Genomic DNA, 19576 nt, shown 5'->3' with positions numbered 1-19576 from the left:
GACCCAGAGGGCAGGTGTGAGTGCTGTGTGGACACACCTTCCCGCCATTTTCAGTGTCACTCGGGACTTCTGAAACCGTGTGTCCTGCCAGAAGTTCAATTCCGTAGCGATAATCCCTATGAAAGTACTGTGTGCACTTCACCTGGGACTGGTTTGCGATTCCTATTGGCATCAGCATTACCATTAAGTCTTCTGACCGTGCCAGTGTGAGCGTCTCGAGTTCATGTGTGCCATGCCCCCAGCCTAGACTGGCAGACAGCATCTTCATGCTGGACCACTGCCCCCTCTGCCCCCTGAATGGACGTCTCTGCAGTGGCTGGACTCCGTCCCATGTCCTAAGGAGTCAGCCATCCGCAGCAGTGCTGCGTGAGGTCAGGTTACACGGGGCGTGACTTTGCGCCTTTCTCTCCTCTGTTTCTATTCCTGTCTCTTCTCAATGCTTACGCTGATGAAGCCAAGGACAAGGGCCGAGGGCAGCCTCAGGCCAACACCCAGAGAGGGACTGCAGCCCTCGGTCCTGCTGCTGGGGCGTGAGCTCTCGTCTGAGTCAGCCTGGAAGAGACCCCTCTCCAGAGAGGTTGTGATGACTGCAGATCTGGCTGTCATCTGGACAGCAGCCTGAGCGACAGCCTGGGCCACAGGGCCCACGGAGTGGTGGCCAGGCTCCTGAGCCACAGACACGGTGAGTCCTGAAGGCTAAGGACTGAATCCGGTCCCTCTCAAATCTGCATGTTGAAGGCCTACCCTGCACTGTGGTTATATTTGGAGATGTAGCCTTTAGGGAGGTAATTGAGATTAAAACTGAGGTCCAAGGGGGAGCCTGATCTGCTAGGACTGGTGCCCTTGCCAGAGGAGCGAGACGGACACCAGGGCTGCACGTGGAGAGAAATGTGCATGAGGACGGTGAGAAGGTGGCCCACGGGAGAGACCGTGAGAGGAAGTGAACCTGCTGATACCCTCATCTCGGTTTTCTAGCTTCCAGAAACCTGAGAGAATAAATAAACTTCCAGTCCGTGGTGCCCTGTTATGATACCCTCAGCTGACTGATACAAGCTGCTCAGTTTGGGGGTCATTTGTTACACAGCAAAGGACGACAAATACAACCATCAGCCGACACTGCACTCCCATTCCCTCTGGGCTGGGAGCCGGGTAGAACAAGACCAAAGCCCTGGCCCATAAGAATGGATCTCAGTCCACACGGAAAGACAAACACAGAAGATGAAGTAAAAGGCTAGGGTGGGAGAAGACCCCTCAGGACGAAGACACCGCTTGGGGAGACGTGGATGCAGGAGAGACCACGACACATGGTCCTGCCCGCTCTGTGCTCCCCCTGGGGACACAGGCTCGGCCTTCTCAGATACAGCATCCTCTCCACGTTGTAGCTGATGCGTGGACGCCGAAAGAGGTTATGTTGGCTGAGGTCCCGAAGCTCATCCCGGAGTCGCCAGGATTCACGGGCAGGTCTGCAAGGGGAGAAGAGAAGAGCTCCTTGGAGGGTGTCAGCTCCTCAGGGGTCAGGCAGAGGGAGAAGCCAGGAGGGACACAGAGACACCGTGGGAATGATAGGAGGAGATTAATATTTCCCCAGAATCAAAGATAAGAGCTTTTCTCGGTTGGAATCGTGTTCGATGCCCAAGACAGCCGAGACCTCAGGTAGGTTTCGGGCTTTGGGGACATCCTCGCTGCCACGTTCCAGTGGTTCTAAGCAGTTCAGGGTTTGGGTTGCAAACTGTTGTATTTGGAATGGATGGGCCATGGGGCCCTACTGTGTGCAGGCACAGGGAACTGTGTGTGACGGGGTCACTTGGCTGCACCGTGGGGGGTGAGGAGGCGGAGACCATGACCCCTCCTTCGAGAAGCCGGAGTGTAGAGGGAGGGGGAAAGAGGGGGGCGGCTGGGCCGTCTTGCGGTCCGTGCTGGGGGGGCAGCCCCTTGCTTCTGGGGGTCCTTCCCATCGGATGCTAGAAAGGTCTTAAGTCGGTTGGCTTCTGAAGGGTCAGCCGCTGGCATGCTGCTGTCTTTCAGCGCTTTCTTCCTTTCTCACGTCTCCGCTGACCCAGAGCATCTCTGCTGAGCGTGCTGTCCACTCTTAGGCAGCACTTGGCGCAAGGTGCTGGGGTCAGTAGGGGCAGGGAGAGCCCTGGGGATGCTCTCTTTGCACACGAGGTGCTGTCTCAGAGCCGGAGGTCTCTCCAGCACCACCCAGCCTGTGGGTGGGGGGGTGGAACTCTTGGCCCAAAGAAGGGGGTGGGATGGAAAAGGCGGACTTCGGAATTTCCTGAGATTCAGATTTTTGTACAATCCTGCAAGAGCACTGCCTGCAGTAGAAGGTGGCCTGGCGGGACTGGACTGCAGCCTAGATGTGGCACGACCTGGCTGGGCATCTGGGGCTGTGCGGAGGGGCTGTTAAAGGGAGCCCCGCACCGTGTGATGCCTAAGTGGTTGTAGTGTGACCGTCACAGCAGTCAAAGGGACACAAGATCCTCTATCTGTAAAGTGTGACAAGGGCAACCAGCAAATTGCCTGAGGGTTCCCGGGAGCATGCGTGATGCCCAGGCTGCCTGGGCTAAAAGGGGATCCTGTCCTTCCCCCTCTTGTGAGGCTCCTGTTCCTCTGCTTCGAACTGACCATGAACCAGCCCTTCACTGTTAATTCGTGTCTACGTGTTTTCTGATGGACTGGCTGTTGGTTTTATTGGTCTCCTTCCCCAAGAAAATACAATCTGCTTGATATTGGGGTCATTGTCCTTGGCTCCGGCTGACCTGTTTGGACTGACCTGTGGTTGCTCAATATTGTAAATGAGGACTGTGCCCACCAGCCCTCTTCCTGTTCCCAAATGCCTTTTCTTTCTTTCTTTCTCTCTTTCTCTCCTTCTCTCCTTCTCTCTTTCTTTTCTTTCCCTCTTTTTAGGGCTGCTCCCAAGTCACATATATGGAAGTTCCCAGGCTAGGGGTCAAATCAGAGATGCAGCTGCCAGCCTACGCCACAGCCACAGCCACGCCAGATCCGAGCGGCATCTGTGACCTACACCACAGCTCACAGCAACCCTGGATTCTTAACCCACTGAGCGAGGCCAGGGATCGAACCCCTGCATCCTCATGGATACCAGTCAGGTTCATTACCACTGAGCCGTGGTGGGATCTCCCCCAGATATCTTTTCTGCTCCACCCGGGAAAGGGAACAGGGATAATCTAGGGAGAGATCAAACTTCCAGTCATAATCACGCCATTGATTTGCTTGGATTTAAGGACCTGGGGTGAACTGTGTCCTCCCCCCTCAAAAGACAGGATGAAGCCCCCCGGCCCCAAGAGCAACCTCCATTGGCAGCGGGGTCATTGCTGATGTGACTGGTTAAGGGGCAGGAGGAGAGTGAGCCCTGATGAGCCCTGAAGGAGGCGCCTGTGCAGACGGACAAGGAGGAGCCCCTCGCAGACCCCAGCGGAGACCGAGGTCAGGAAGGGCGGGGCACAGGGCGGCTGGGGCTTCTGGAAGCTGAAAGCGGCAAGAGGTTCTCGGGCAGGCTTCAGAGGGAGCCCCGCCTTCCTGAAGCCTTGATCTTGGACAGTAAGAGAATAGACCTCTGCTGTTTCACCCCACTCCCCAGCCCCAAATCCCCCATCCTCACAGCAAGAATCCCAGTGTCTTACTTAAAGAAGACAAGGCGTGAAAGCATTCAAATGAAGACCTTCGTTAACTTTTTGTACATACTGCACTACGCTTCGTCTTTAAAGGTCAGACAGTTTGCTTCAGAAAACAAAGAGAGATTGAGCCTTGCAACAGTTTCGTGGCCACCTTGGCCCAGTTTTCTCATCGTTAAAACATCGCCGGGACTCGACGGCTGGCCTTCACGCCCCCCACACAGCCCAGCCGCTCACACCCCATCATCCGTGTTTGATTTTTACCCCATCTGCATCCAGCGAGGATGTGAGGCCGTGGCATCAAAACAGCATCAGGTTTTACGCCTTCCTAGCCCGGGAAGCCTGCAAAGACGAGACAGTAAAATATGTGCTAATAAATGGTTCTGCGTCTACTGCCTGCTGCAAGGGTGATCAATTTTTGTGACTCGTGTATGAAGATGTATCTCTCTAATACCGGGGACTCGGCTTCTTTATTTATTTCATCAATTTCGTTCTTTTGTTTTCCCGGCGATTTCTAGGAATGATGAACGGATGGCGGTTTAGCACAAACTGTGAACCTGCGCCCCCCCAACCCCCACCCCCACGCCCCGCCGCCTCTTGGCTCCCCGGGTGCAGCTTAGAGAGTCATGGATGGTGGAGGGTGTGTGCTGGTTCTCTCCGCCGTCTGTCTCTCTGACTCCAGGCGGCACTCTGGTTCTCGACGGGCTGCAGGGGACACATCAGTTTTTGGTGACTCGGGAGGAGAGCACCACTCAGGGCCAGCAGGTCTGCTCTCCAGCCCTGCTCTGTCATTGAGCAAGACGGCGAAGCTGGGAATTGAGATGCTGCCCTGAGCAGGTGGGGCATCCCCCACCTGATTCTCTCCTTTCCAGCTCATTCCTCAAAGGCACGTTCAAATCCATTGCCGCTTATCACTTCATATACTTTTTGCTTCACTGTTCGACTAATTAACCAAATGATAAGTTGATGTGATATCTTATAGTTTATAAATCACGTCACTTTGAAATAACTATCTTTTCTTTCTTTCTTTTTCTTTTTTTGGCCACCCCATGGCCAGGGATCCGATCTGCACTGCAGGTGGGACCTACCCCACAGTGGCAACGGCAGATCCTTCAACCGCTGTGCTGGGCCGGGCAGAGAACCTGTGTCCCGGCGCTGCAGAGACCCGAACGATCCCATTGCACCACAGCAGGAACGCCAACAGTAGGAAAACCACCCCATTTCTCCCAGGTGGCCCCCTCAGGACCTGGAAAAGCTTTTCCCTAAGGGCTCACACCTTCTTTCCTCTGTTCCCCCTCCCCGTGACACATGCACCTGCAGGCTGATTCCTTTGCATCCCCCTTGGGACCTAGCCTAAATGCGGCCCGGGGACACTCGCTGGCCAACCCGTCAGGGTGGGGAGGGCCTGGGGGCCAGGATGCAAAGAGGAGTCTCCCGTGCTTATTTCCTGCAGGAGACAAGCTTGCTGGGTGTTAAGTGGGAAATTCACCTCAGTGATCTGTCTTTTCATCTGTCAGATGATTAGCAACAGGCCCTATGCTCTCAGATGAAGGGCTCACGGGACCCTGGGAAGCTGCGTTTGTCTCCTTTGGAGAAAGAAGGGCTGAGGGTGGGACTTAGGTGGCAGAGGGTGTGGCCATAACCTTTCCCCAGATGGGATGGGACGGGGGAACCAGAAAGGGAGGGGGCAGTCCATGTCCTTTTCTTGGATCAAAATGGCAAAACATGGGATTTCATTCTTCCCTCCCTTTTCTCCAAAATCAACGGATTTTACAGCCTATTCTCAATCGATTCTACTAAACAGAATGTGCAGATTAAAAGTGAAAAAGGCAGAGAGCCGGTGACCCGGCTTCGGGTTGAGTCACCTTTGGTTTCTTCTTTCAATCTGGAAGTCCTTTACCTCCCAGTATTCATCGTAATGGCTGGTTTCAAATACGTCTTTCTTTAGTCTCTCAAGGAAAGTGCTCAGCATTTTTGGTCGTGACTGGGTTGGGCATCTTGTGGCCTCGGGACTCGTATCCAGTTGGGGGTGGGGACAACCTGGGTGCCAGCCTGGCCTTGTAGCAGCAGCTCCATCCTTACCACCTCGTGTGAGGTGTTGATTTAATGGGTCCAGGCAGAAATCGGCCAGATGAATAAAAAATTGAACCAGGATCAGGGACAAGGCCAAGGAGAAGCATCTGACAGCACCAGGGGGTCTTATGATCCACGAGGAACTTCAAAGCCATCTGTCATTACAGGGTATCAAACTAATTTTTTCTTTCGTGAACAGGTGTATATGTCCTGCATAACTGGGAGAACTAAATTTCACCTCTCGTGTTCCCTTTTCATAGGTACAGCTAAGTAGATATTTCGACTGGATAAGTTGTGGGCACGAGCGGGTATGAAGATTATAAATTAATACCGTAAGGTCTGTACCTTAAGTAACATCTTGCCTATGGCCCTGCTGATAGTTATTTCTTACAGCCGTTCAGGTTAGAGCTTCAAATAAAGGGGGGAAATCGAATGGATCTGGGTCACGTGGAATCTGTACAAAGCAAGAGCTAAAGCTTCTCCTGAAAGGATACAGGAATCCTGTGACCAGGTGGGGAGTTTGAGGTGGAGCAAAAGAGTCTGTAATGAAAAGTGAATTAAAGAACTGGTGCCTCTCCTAATGACAAAGACCTCGGTAAAGTAGAAATATAAGAAGAATTAGCAAAGTAGGTGAATTTCTTGACACCTCTGTGTTATGTGGTCGTCAGCCTGTTCCTCATTTATCTGCTTTGAGTTGACAGAGGGCTCTGGCTACACTGAAGATGGTAGAGAGGCAGCTGTATTAACAAACTGCCCATTGCCAGCTGGTGAGGGGCCATATTTCCATAGGTCTATGTAATCAGAGGCTACAGAATTTAATCAAGAGCGGCAGTATTTCACGCTTGTGAGGCCATTACTGTGAAATATGGGGGGTTTTTTGTTAAGCACAAGAAAAGAGCAGTACTTCCATTGGATTTTAAACCAATACTATTGAAACCTTTCAGAGAGCTTCCATGGTCCTTGCACCATGGTGCTCACCGAATCCGAAATCTTCGTCTGAAATCTGAAAACATGTTTCCAATGCAGATGAAGCTCTCCATCCTGCATCCTGCAGAGGCGTCCTGCGGCTCCTGCAGGTGAAGAAGAAAGGTGTCAATTGTTCACTTTTCATACTTCCTCAAGTAGAAGGTGATGGCCAGGTGGCCCCTGTGTCGAGCTAAGCCAATGTCAGGAAACACGGGGTCTGGGAGCTCACTGCTCTAGAGCCAATAAGCAGGCATGGTTGATGGAAAGGAAAGTTTGCTTTACTTCGGATGCAGCAACTGGGGGAAGGCGGACTCCTGTCCAGAGGCCAAATCCCTCTGCCCTCCCCCCTGCCCCACTGACAATCAGTGGGCAGGAGCTGTTCTAGGCACAGGGAAGGGGCACATGCAGAAACAGCACCATCAGCTCTGACAGTCGCCTCGGACTTTGCTGTGCAGAGGTCTGACCAGTGCCATCTTCTCTGTTTTAAGTATAGTCAGTCTTCAGTTCCAGGGTCGGTTTGTTAGCATTTCCTTGAGCTGCAGTCTGGTCGGGATGTAGTTTATTTCTTCCACCTGGTGGGAGACTCAGTATCTCCAAGACAGCTCATAGGATGTGGCTCAGAATGGTGTTTATAGCCCTTGAGATGGAACTAAAGGTCCTTGACTTTGCTGAATGACTTGGTCTCATTTGACTGTTTTCTTTTGCTCCCATATTTTCTCACTTCTTTAATTAAACTTATTCTTTGACTAAATTTTTTTCTACAGACAGAAGGCAGGCAGAGGACATGGGGAGAGGGCCATAGGGTCCTGTTCCATTTCAAGAAGAGAGAGAGAAACTTCTATTATAATTATTGTCTTAAGGTAATTCTTTCTGACTTGTCTTCCAAGCCAAAATATCAAGGAGTGATACTAGACAGTGTGTGGGGCCCAGAAGCCACATACAATTGCCAACACCCCGTTTCACTTTCACCCGGCAGCAGAGCTTTCCAGTTTAGGGCCTGAAGCTCACGTCTTTATGAGGAAGGACACATATATAAGTTCTCTTAAAGAAAGGCACCAGATATATTTGCATGTGAGAGACTGATAATTCCCATAGCAAAGAGGAAACCATACCTCAAAAAGATACATGCACCCCAGTGTTCATTGCAGCACAATTCCCCATAGCCAAGACAAGGAAACAACTTAAATGTCCATCAGCAGAGGACTGGGTAAAGAAGATGCAGTACAAACACAATGGAATATTACTCAGCCATAAAGGAACGAAATAATGCCATTTGGAGCAACGTGGATGGACCCGGAGATTATCCTACTGAGTGAAGTAAGCCAGAAAGAGAAAGACAAACACCACATGATATTACTTCTACGTGGAATAAAAAAATGATACCAATGAACTTATATGCAAAACAGAAATAGACCCGCAGACTTGCCAAAAAAACTTATGGTTACTAGACGGTGAAGGGCTAAGGGAGGGATAAATTAAGAAGTTAGGATTAACGGATGCAAACTACTATATATAAAACAGATAACCAACAAAGACTTACTGTATAGTGCAGGGAACAATACTTAATATTTTGTAATAACCTATAAGGGAAAATATGCTTAACTGAATCCATTTGCTGTACACCTGAAATGAACACAAGATTGTAAATCAACTATATTTCAATTAAAAAAGTAGAATTGTTGCAATCAGACAATCATCATACAGAAGAGTAAAAATATTCTCCTCTCTCTCTCCCTCTCTCTCGCTCTCCCTATCATCTGTCTTTGTCTGGAACTTCAACTGGTACCCAGGTTATGGAGCTTCATTGTAAAACAAAAGCAGCATATCCTGTACTTTTTCAGAAAATCATAACTGTGTTATCACCCGAAGTAGAACCATTTAGTTTATACATATTGAGATGGTGTCATTATCAGATGTCATCTGGAAGCCCTAAAATGGCTTTTAAAACCATCTCTTTGGTTTGTAATAAAAGTCCAGCATGTCTGGGTATCACGTCCCCATGGTACATGGGGTTGTTGTCTTCAGAACTGGTTATCTGCCCTGACGTGATGGTTCTCAGATGAAGAGGCAATGGCATTTCACCAGAGGATGCAGTCTTGCCCAAAGGTGGGTTCTTTTTATTTTTTTTAATTTTTTAATTTTTTTGCTTTTTTTAAGGCTGCACCCGTGGCATATGGAGCTTCCCAGGCTAGGGGTTGAATCAGAACTATAGCTGCCAGCCTACACTACAGCCAGAGCAATGCAGGATCTGAGCCCCATCTGCAACCTATACCAGAGATCATAGCCATGCACCATCCTTGACCCACTGAGCGAGGCCAGGTATTGAACATACATCCTCATGGATCCTAGTCAGATTCGTTTCCTCTGAGCCAAGGCAGGAACTCCCCAAAGGTGGGTTCTATCAAGACCCCAGTGACCACAGGAAGAAAGCAGATAAGACCTGGTACTTCGGTTAGTCTTATGGCTCATCTACATCCGTGATGCTCTAAGGTGGGGGTGGGGAGTGAAGAAGGGAGGAAGTGTGGAAGACATGAAATACTCATTTTTTTTTTCCTTTCTTTCTTTTTTTTTTTCAATGGCTGCACCTGTGGCATATGGAAGTTCCAGGCGAGGGGTCAAATCGGAACAGCAGCTGAGACCTACACCACAGCCACGGCCACACTGGATCTGAGCCCCTTCTGCAGCCTACACCACAGCTCGCCCACCTAGAGAGGCCAGGGATCCAACCTGCATCTTCACAGAGGCAACATCGCGTCCTCAACCTGCTGAGCCCCTACGGGAACTCGAACTACTCATATCTATGTTCCTTGATTCACGAACAGGAAGCGTGTTGTGGTTACATTGTGTCCTCTGCCCGCCCAAATGCCTGAGCCAGTCCTGACCTCTAGGACCTGGGCATGCAGCTTGGTTTGGAAACAGGTCTTTGCAGATGCCATGCAGTCAAGATGAAGTCACGTGGAGGGGGGCCTCTGTCCCGTAACTTGTGTCCTTACAGAAGACAAGGCCACGCGGGGCGAGACAGCTGCGAGCCAGTCCACACCAACCATCTCTGGCAAGAACTGGCGGCGGGGAGGGGCACGGCCCAGCAGACCCTTATCTCAGACTTCTGGCCTCCAGAGCTGCAAGGAAGTGGACTCTTACCGTTTACGCCCCTCAGTTTGCAGTACCTTGTTCTGGCCGCCCTGGGAAGCAGACACAAATCCTAGCAGTCGTGCTGTGTCTCTTGCAGACGAGGTGCTAGCTGCTGACGCCTTACAGCTCAGGCAGTAAGTAGGTCTGTACACAGAGCCAAGCTCTGACTGTGCTGGGGCACCGTCTGGGAAACTGCCAGCAATCTAGGTTCTCAGGGCCACCCCAGAATCAGGGTGCGGGGGTAGAGGGTGGACCCAGAGCCTCGAGCATCACAAGGCAATGCTGATGCAGGATCCAGGGCGAGGAGGAGCTGACGGCCTCAGGGGCAGGGAGGAGATGCTGACTCACCTCTGTCCTGCCCTACAGCCCATGCACCACTTGACAAACTGGGCGCACGCACACACACACACACACACACACGCAGAGTAATACTTCTGAACATGCCCGCTCCACAAAAAAAAAAAAAGAAAAAGAAAGAAAAGGAAGCCTGGGAAGCAGAGAAGGGGCAGCTGAGCAGAAGGCCAGGGTGGTGTCCACCTGCAGTCCCCGTCTCCTGGATGGCCAGACTCTCTTTCATTGCCTCAAAAGTTTGCAGTGATAACTATTATTTCTACTCTGATATGTGTCAAGGCCAAAGGCTTAATGACAAAGGCCAAGAAGCCTCTTTATCTGGAAGGGAAAAAAATGAATGGGAGTTCCCGTCATGGCGCAGTGGTTAATGAATCCGACTAGGAACCATGAGGTTGCGGGTTTGGTCCCTGCCCTTGCTCAGTGGGTTAAGGATCCAGCGTTGCCGTGAGCTGTGGTGTAGTTGCAGATGCGGCTCGGATCCCGTGTTGCTGTGGCTCTGGCGTAGGCCGGTGGCTACAGCTCCGATTCGACCCCTAGCCTGGGAACCTCCCTATGCCGCAGGAGCAGCCCAAAGAAATAGCAAAAAAGATAAAAAGAAAAAAAAAAGAATGAACGAAGTCACTTAAAATAATTTGTTTTATCCTGTTTCCTTCTTCAAGGCTCTTTATGTATCAAATATCAACTTGATTTGCCTAATACAGACTTTCTTTGCAAACACGTCCACCTGGCCCTCGATGAAGAGTTTAATGATTCTGACTCCAACTAGCAAAGCTGCTACAAGACAAACAGCCCTTATTTCCTAAAGACTGAGTCCCAAGGCTAAGCAGCCACCCTGGGACCGAACCTGGAGGGCAGAGCACAGTTTGTGACTCGAATAATTTCTTTTTCCTTCTGCCATGGGTGTTAGCCACCAGTCTTCAGCTCAGACACTAGACTTGGATGTTACAGAATATTGGTGATGCTGTAATTATCAGAAGAGCCGGTTCCCTCCTTGTGAAGAGAGCTGAGTGGAAGACGGGGGGCACTTCCAGGGACCCTGGGCAGCCCTGATTTATCCGATTCATGGGTCGACCTCTGCTTAGCTATATTTGTTGTTCATAAGTAAGCATGTCTTTTTGTTTATTTTTTGGCCTTTATTTTTTTTAATGAAAATATTTTTATTATAGGAGTTCCCATCATGGCCCAGTGGTTACTGAATCCGACTAATATTCATGAGGATGTGGGTTCAACCCCTGGCCTCACTCAGTGGCTCGAGGATCCGGTGTTGCCATGAGCTGTGGTGTAGGTTTCAGATGTAGCTTGGATCCTGCGTTGCTGTGGCTGTGGTATAGGTCGGCTGCTACAGCTGCAATTCAACCCCTAGCCTGGGAACCTCCATATGCCACAGGTACTGCCCTAAAAAGACAAAAGACAAAAAAAAATTATTATAGTGGATTTGAAATGTTCTGTCAATTTCTGCTGTACAGCAAAGTGACCCAGTTATACACATATGCGCACACACACACACACACACACATATATACACATTCTCTCTTTGTCTCACGTTACCTTCTATCACGTTCTGTCACAGTGATTGGATAGAGTTCCCTGGGCTGTACAGCAGGACCTCATTGTTTATCTAGTCTAAATATAATAGTTTGCATCTACTAACCCCAAACTCCCAGTCCATCCCACTCCCTCCCCCTCCCCCTTGGCAACCACTAGTCTTTTCTCCACGTCCTGAATTTGTTTCTGTTCTGTAGGTAGGTTCATTGGTGCCATAGTTTAGATTCCAGATATAAGTGAGACCATATGGAATTTGTCTTTTTCTTTCTGACTTACTTCACTTAGTATGAGACTCTCTAGTTGCATCCATCTTGCTGCAAATGGCATTATTTTGTTCTTTTTTATGGCTGAGTCGTATTCCATTGTGCATATGAACCACGTATTTTAATCCATTCATCTCTTGATCGACATTTCGGTTGTTTCCAAGTCTTGGCTATTGTGAATAGTGCTGCTATGAACATAGGGGTGCATGCATCTTTTTGAATGAAAGTTTTTCCAGGATGTACACCCAGGAGTGGGATTGCTGGATCATATGATAGTTCTATATTTAGTTTTCGGAAGTATCTCCACACTGTTTTCCATACTAGGTGTACCAATTTATAAGTAAACATTTCAGTACCCCTTGACTGGATGATTTTAAAGGTTTCTCCCAGGCCTTATGCTTTTATAATTCTGCTCCCCTAGATCTAGGGACTTTGAAGGACCAGTCATTTTCTATTCCTAGCTTCAGGCTTTGCTGAATCTCTTCTCCAGCCAACCCCCATCTAAGAATCACCTATTGGGAGGCATTTGGATGGAGATATTACAAGAAAGACATGTTTTTGTAGCAATTGTGTTTCCCAATACACTAACCCAAAGCATTAAAAAAAAAAAAATTCTTTGGACTCGGTTGAATCCAACCCCCCCTCCCAGCTCAGGACCATCTTCCAAGAGTTCAACATGCTTTTTAGTCTTGCGTCTCTGCAAATGCGGAGAATAACTGTCTTTAAATAGTGGCTGATCTTCGTCTCATTAATTTCCTGCTCCGAAAACCGAGATGCCTTGTAATTATCCAGCTGTAGGAACACATAGGATGGTACTAAATTTTGTTTAAGTACAGTCTATTTTGAAAACGGAAGCCAAAGTCTATAATTAGCTTGGCATTAACGTTTGAGAGCTGTGCTATCTGGGAGGCTGCGGTGGCCGGGACCCTGGCGGAGGGCAGGCTGTCTGGGGAAGGCAGCAGAAAGCCTTATCTCGGAGGGCGTCCTCCGGTGTGTAGGACTCCACGTGGCCGCCTTTGCCCGAAGAAGCCAGCGCCCCTGTCTTAGGAGCAAGCGTCGGCACAGGTACATGAAAGCGAGGGCTAATCAGATTGCCTGTTCCCGAATGACCCAGTGCGAGAAAATAGTCCATCTTTGCCCATTTACCTGAATAAACATCCGGTGCTTCTTCCCCTAATGAGGGCCAAGAGAACCCAGCAGACAGTCAGGGAAAAGTGCTTGCCTCGACCTGTGGTCTGGCTGTAATTGGGATGAAAAGTCACTGCTGATTTCCTGACAAGCTGTTGTTTCTATTTCCAGCCCTGATTTTTAAAACCTCCCCAGGGTGGCTGTTGTCTGGCTCATGCTGACACTGGGGCAAGAAGAAAGTAAACATTTTCTGCTGACGAGTGGCTTGAAGCTTCCCGCATATCCTTAAGAAACAAAATGATATGGTCAGTTGCTAGAGGGCGGGCCAGTATCGCAGCTCTTTTGACCGCTACGAGGGGGACTGTCAGACTTGGTCGCAGGGAGGAAACCAATCCTAATTACTATTAATGAGATTCATGATACCACGGAATCTCCCAGCAATGAATTTTAAATGTCCCTTGTCAGTTTTTCTATCAACACGGCACAGCAGAAAACATCTGCTCCAGGGCCCCCGTGGAGTTGCATCCTTATTAGCTGATACTGTTAATCTATTTATCTGGGGACCTGCATGTGGGTAGATGAGGGATCAATCTTGCCTTCAAACCCACTTTCCCCCCAAAGCTAAAAGCTCGGGTGTTTGTGTGGTATGTTTTAGAAATCATATATTAAAAATAATTGAAAGGGATTACACACTGATGGCTTTTTTTCCCTTTTCTTTTCTTCCCATTTGGACTAAGACACATCATCCTCACCATTTCTTGTTATCAGATGGGGAAAGCCCTCCGCTGGTAGATTTCAGAAGAATCAAGCCTTTTTCGAAATTGATTTTTTATTAGGGTAGAGTTGATTTACGGTGTGGAGCCAATGTCTGCTGCACCGCACAGTGACCCAGTCACACACGTGTATACACACTCTTCCTCTCGTATTATCTTCCATCACGTCCATCCGAAGAGATCAGACAGAGTTCCCTGCGCTGTTCAGCAGGACCTCCTTGCGTATCCATTGCCCATGCAGTAATTTGCTTCTACTAACCCCAAACTCCCCGTCCATCCGACTTCTTCCCCCTCCCCCTTGGCAAGCACAAGTCTGTTCTCTATGTCACTGAGTCTGTGTCTGTTTTGTCACTAATTATTAGAGAAATGCCCATCAAAATCAAGTCTTTTGGGAACCAACACAATTCCAATTCTTTTGGAGCCTGAGTAGAACCCTCTGAGAAGTTCCTATCTTGAAAATCGATGTCCAATAAAAATGGAACGTGAAGGAGCTCCCGTCGTGGCGCAGCGGAAACGAACCTGACTAGGAACCATGAGGTTGCAGGTTCGATCCCTGGCCTCGCTCAGCGGGTTAAGGATCCAGTGTTGCTGTGAACTGTGGTGTAGGTTGCAGATGCAGCTCAGATCCCTCGTTGCTATGGCTGTGGTGTAGGCCGGCAGCTGCAACTCCAATTCGAACTCTAGCCTGGGAACCTCCATGTGCTGTGGGTGCGGCCTTCAAAAGACAAAACAAAACAAAACAAAAAAATAGAACGTGAGCCACACATGTGATGTTAAATTCTCAGTAGCCCCAAACTCAAAAAAAGACAACATATGTGACATCAGCTTTCATAATGTTATATTTAAGCCAATAGACCTAAAATAGTTTTGTCAACCTGTAACAGACATAAACATCGTAAATGACCTGTTTTACTTTCTCTTCCTGGATTCTGCCCTTATCACCCTTCGCCACCCGCATCGCAAGAACTCAGCGGACGGACGTCTCTGCTGGCGTCCACGCTGGACAGCAGTGGTCCTGCGGAAGGGCTTCCGGAGAGAAACTGAAAGGCAACGATTTAAAACAAAAACAAGACATCGCTCACACTTACACTTATTGAGAGAAAATGTTTGCTATTGAATTTCTTTAGAACGGATTATACATCTTAAAGATTTTGACGCTTACTTTTCTAAAATTTGAAAGATGTGTCAGTGCTAAAAAATACAAACTTGCTTTTGTGTTGTTGGCCATCCCTGCGGTACACAGGCGCTCCCACGCCTGGGATCAAACCTGCACCACAGCAGTAATAACATCGGATACTGAACCCCCTACGCCACCAGGGAACTCCAATACAAACTTTTTAAAGGATGTTTTTAAAAGATGAGACTTTACTAAATGGATTAGGGATGAATTGCATTCGTCAAAATGGCTCCGGCTCTTTAGAAATACCTACATCCAGCCAAAGGTTTCAGTGGGTGTAAAACAATTTAAAATTTCCACGCTTAAAGACAGTTTCTCTCTACTTATATTGCATGTAGAAATTAAGCAATTTAACACAGTAAAATAAAGTTTTTATAGTACTTTTAATTAGTCAAATATAACTGGAAATGTTCATAAAATATTTAAAAATTGGATTAATCTTCATTTCCATTGAAATTTGGTTAGTTTTTTCATATTATCTGAGTAGACAGCCCAGAAACACTGCCTCCTGCGGTTTTCCTGATAATTTCACTATGTCTACTTCTAACTGGTGACAGTCAACCACATATGTCGCCAAAGGCAGCGTTTTCAACAGGTGTAAACATTCAGGCCACTGTGTCCGGGCTGCGTGCCCTCCCCAGCCCTGTGGGAATCAAGAGTGCGTTGTGCTCAGTTTCTCCACAATCCTGCAGGAGATGCAAGAGGAGTGAGGAGCTGCCTCTGCCTACAAGGGGGAGAAAGGCCAAGCTCATGATGCCTACGCAGGGCGCAGGTCCTTTGAGGGTCACTGTAAAGGGCTCTTTGGAGGAAAATGGGCATCAAGGGGGAACGAACGGGGTGTGTGGCCACCTGGAATATCTGAGAGCAAGCAGGTGCTCAGAGGTTGGCACTTAATTTTAATAAAAAGGAGAACGAGGTAAAACAGTGGTGAGCTCATGAAGCTACGGGTTTATGCAACATTTCTACCTAGTTACTGAAGCGACAGGACAGTAATTATACAGGTTCCAAGATACACTAGGGTGGCCCCTCCTTAGCAAGGTCAGGTGGTCAAAGAGCCATCGAGGAAACAGAGGAAAAAGTTGCAAAAGGTGAAAAAAAATCTCTCTGTGTCTTATGTCTTTAGAACAAGAGTCCTCACTTAGCGTATTCATTTGCAAACCTTAGAAATTTAAGACAAATGGTCCATAACCCCAAAGCATCATTTTTTAATCTCCAACATCTCAATTGTTTTTTGTGGGTTTTTTTTTGTCTTTTTAGGGCCGAACCCACGGCATATGGAGGTTCCCAGGCTCGGGGTCTAATCGGAGCTGTAGCTGCCGGCCTACACCACAGCCACAGCAATGCCAGATCTGAGCCTTATCTTTGACCTACACCACAGCTCACAGCAACACCAGATCCTTAACCCACTGAGCGAGGCCAGGGATCAAACCCACAACCTTGTGGTTCCTAGTCGGATTCGTTAACCACTGAGTCATGATGGGAACTCCTCAATTGTTTTTTTTTTAAGCCAACACAGAAAGGAAACATTTTGTGATGTAGATTTTTAAAAATTGGGATGAATGTCTATTTTTACCCTATACAGATAGGCGTGCAGATAGGTATTCTCTATACAGACAGGTGTGGGCTCTGGAGTTGTGCGAGTCTGAATCACACCTCTGCCACCTATTTGGGGTGAGTGTACACAAGGCAGATACCTGGCCTGCCTGTGACTAGTTCTTCTCATCCCTTCTTTTCTTTTCTTCTTCTTCCTTTTTTTTTTTTGGTCTTTTTAGGGTCACACCTGCAGCATAGGGAAGCTCCCAGGCTAGGGGTCTAATCAGAGCTGCAGCTGCCAGCCCCCACCACAGCCACACGCAGCAGATCAGAGCTGCATCTGGAGAACAGACGGGAGCCGGGGCCCCGATAAGGCAGGAGAGCATCAGAGAGTTCTGGCTGCAGCGGAGCCTCCACGCCCGGGTGACTTTTCTCCCCAGGTGCTCACAGCGTACACAAGTGATTCTGAAGCCAGTTGAGCCGTCTCTGAAGAGTCGCAAAGCCATGCGTGCTGGAAACGTCATGTAGACACGCTTGATGGCAGTTCCTGGTAACACTGCCCAGTGAATTTCTAGACGCGAGACGGAGAGATGGTTAAGCCCTTTGGAAAAGGAAGCAAAGATTTCCAGGACTTGGCAGGGGCTCGAGGCCCGGCGTCATCCCTCGTCTGCTTTCTGACACTGACGCTGGTCTGGCGGCTCGTGGCCGGGCTGGGCACCGTGTAGCTGGGTCTCATCCGAACATGTGACGGGGCCTCCCTAATGCGCATGGAACACGGCAGGATGACATGATCTGACTGAGAGTAAAATTGGATGAAACGTCAAGTAGGATAACTGTAAAAAAATGAAAATAAAAAACCTGGTGATTAATGTGCTGATATCCACCTGAGAGGAAGTTATTAGCAGCAGCCGAAGGCTCTGATGTGGTTAAGTCCAGTTGAACGCTTTTATCATTCACTTACTTGAAGGCACAGAAAACACGCTCCTCCAATTAGAGGGCGAGCTGATGAAGGGGGTGGGGGGTCTGCTACTGCAGGTGCCTCATCGAGCTTCACTGGGTCCTGATGCGCCCGTGCCAAGTCACAAAGGCAGCGTCAGAAACTCCTCCCGTGGGCATCCTTCACGAGGAGGTGTACGCCCACTGGCTCAAGGTTAGTAAGGACCTCTGCTTTCACCATGGAGAAGGGAAGCTGGCCCTCAGAAATAACTCCAAACCAAGAGGCAGAATAGAAACGCGTAAATTTCACCTTCGGTAGAAGAAAGAAGGGAGGGAATCAGGGAAGAAAGGAAAGGGAGGGAGGGAGGGAGGGAGAAAGGAAGAAAGAAGGAAGGAAAAGAAATGGAAGAAAGAGAAAAAGAAGGAAGGGTGAAGGAATGGAGGGAGGGAGACCTAGATGAAGAGTCTGTCAGAAGCAATGGATGTCAGCCTTGGAAGGTCTGGGGGGTGCCACCTGTGGTCTCTGATCCCAGAAAAGTTCCACAAAGCCCACTTGTCCACACAAGTGGCCGTGGGAACAGCTAGATCCAACCTCACAGCCACAAGACCTGCGGGTGTTTCTCTACGGCAGTTCAAGGAGACTGCACCCCTTTCTCTTGACCCCAGAATGAGTCTGGCTCTGAACCATGCAAACACATATCGGTGAGGCTGCTAACTAATGAATAGCACATGTGATAAGATCATGGTAAGATTCTGGTTTTGGCAAAGTTCAACAGGTGTCATCACACACTCACAGGACAGATGTCATCAGACAGCCCTTTCCTACTTGACTGGGGACACCATAAATGTGAATAAGAGTTAAGGAAGCAGTCTGAGCCTTTCTCACAATTTGAATTTACATAATATTTGACTCCGTAATTCCAATTCTGGAAATTTATTCTGCTGCTATATTTACGCATTGGCAAGATAGTGTGGAAAAGATATGTGAAGTATTATTGTTATAAACATGATATTGAATAAATATCAATGGGTCCATACTGATAGAAATCAGTGGTTAAATACATGTCTGTATAAATATATGGGGAAAAACAGACAACTCTGCCATGCAGAGAATTGCCAAGAATTGACACAGACTCTTCACCCTCAAGTGGGGCAGCCTTACTCCCACTGCGCAGTGGAGACAACCAAGGCCACCTGGGCCAGGAGGTCAAGTCCACATCAGCAGTGATGTCACATTGACGGTGTGGACCCACGATGCCCTGTGATGCAAATGCCCTTAACTCCGGGGTAGTCCTCCTTAAAAACCCAGAGCCCCAGGAGTGTCATGAGAAAAACATCTGACAAATTCCACGCAGGGCTTTTCTGCAAAATACCTGGTAGACCTCAAACCTGTGACAGCCATCACATCCAAGGAACGTCTGAGAAACTGCCCCAGCCCAGAGGAGCCTGAGGAGACACGGCAGCCACATGTAATGTGAGGTCCTGCAGGGGACCCAGAAGAGAAAAAAGGCATTGGGCAAAACCAGAGAAACCGGAATTATTTCTAGTGGGGTTACTCCCACCGACTCGCGGTGGTTCACTCGTTGTAGCAAGCGCACCACATGATCGTGGGTGTCGATAACCAGAGAAGCGAGGTAAGTGGGTATAGGGAGCTCTCTCCAGTGTCTTCATTTCCCTGTATTTCTAAACCGCTTATAAATGCAAATTTTATTAAAATTAAGAGAATGAGGAAATATTGGAAATCACAACATACCAAATTGTGTCAGATGCAGCTAAAGCAATGACGGTAACTCAGACTTTTTAACTGAAAAAGAATCCCTGAAAAGCACTACAAAAGGCAATAAACAGTACTTCCTAATTTAAGAAACAAGAATCTGGGCGTTCCTCTTGTGGCACAGCAGATTATGAACCTAACGAGTATCCATGAGGATGTGGGTTTGATCCCTGGTCCCGCTCAGTGGGTTAAAGATCTGGCGTGGCTGTGGCTGTGGTGTAGGTCACAGATGCAGCTCAGATCCCGGGTAGCTGTGGCTGTGGTGTAGGCTGGGGGCTCCAATTCAA

At 48.6% G+C, this 19576-nt stretch overlaps 1 long non-coding RNA gene across 5 annotated transcripts; it reads left to right on the top strand.

Annotated features, from left to right (window-relative positions):
- LOC110255857 lies at positions 420-17448 on the top strand. Of its 5 annotated transcripts, none has more exons than XR_002336765.1 (6): positions 436-1653; positions 3284-4475; positions 4696-6787; positions 7442-7537; positions 8468-8783; positions 10820-11320. It is a non-coding gene; the product is annotated as an uncharacterized LOC110255857 (long non-coding RNA). The 5 variants fall into 5 exon arrangements; XR_002336764.1 differs by having other exon boundaries at positions 4696-6800; XR_002336762.1 differs by adding an exon at positions 17020-17448 and having other exon boundaries at positions 420-1653; positions 3284-7994; positions 10820-11261.

Source organism: Sus scrofa, chromosome 11 (genome assembly GCF_000003025.6).
Source record: "Sus scrofa isolate TJ Tabasco breed Duroc chromosome 11, Sscrofa11.1, whole genome shotgun sequence".
NCBI classification, from domain to species: domain Eukaryota; kingdom Metazoa; phylum Chordata; class Mammalia; order Artiodactyla; family Suidae; genus Sus; species Sus scrofa.
The sequence above is the reverse complement of the archived record's forward strand: the minus strand, read 5'-3'. Positions and strand labels throughout refer to the sequence as shown.